Source organism: Capsella rubella, unplaced genomic scaffold, assembly GCF_000375325.1.
Source record: "Capsella rubella cultivar Monte Gargano unplaced genomic scaffold, Caprub1_0 scaffold_50, whole genome shotgun sequence".
Classification (NCBI taxonomy): Eukaryota; Viridiplantae; Streptophyta; class Magnoliopsida; order Brassicales; family Brassicaceae; genus Capsella; species Capsella rubella.
The window spans coordinates 27,566-27,912 of NW_006238876.1; positions in this window are offsets into that span (position 1 = coordinate 27,566).

The window sequence follows — 347 nt, forward strand, 5'->3', positions numbered from 1 at the left end:
GGTTCTTAGCTCATTTCGGCCCAAATTTCAGCAAGTCTTTCTACACTTTTCTAAACACTCTTCATGATGCTCTAGCACTTGTAATCAATCAAACTTATTGTATTCTAACATATTTTAACCACAAAAACATTATTCAAGCCAGTTAATGCTTGAAAGCAATGGTTGTGGGTTCTTAGCTTATTTCGGCCCAAATTTCAGCAAGTCTTTCTACACTTTTCTAAACACTCTTCATGCATCTCTAGAACTTGTAATCAATAAAATTTAATGTATTCTAACCTATTCTAACCCCAAAGAACACTAAACAAGCCATTTAGTGGTTCAACACAATGTTTCCGAGTTCTTAGCCT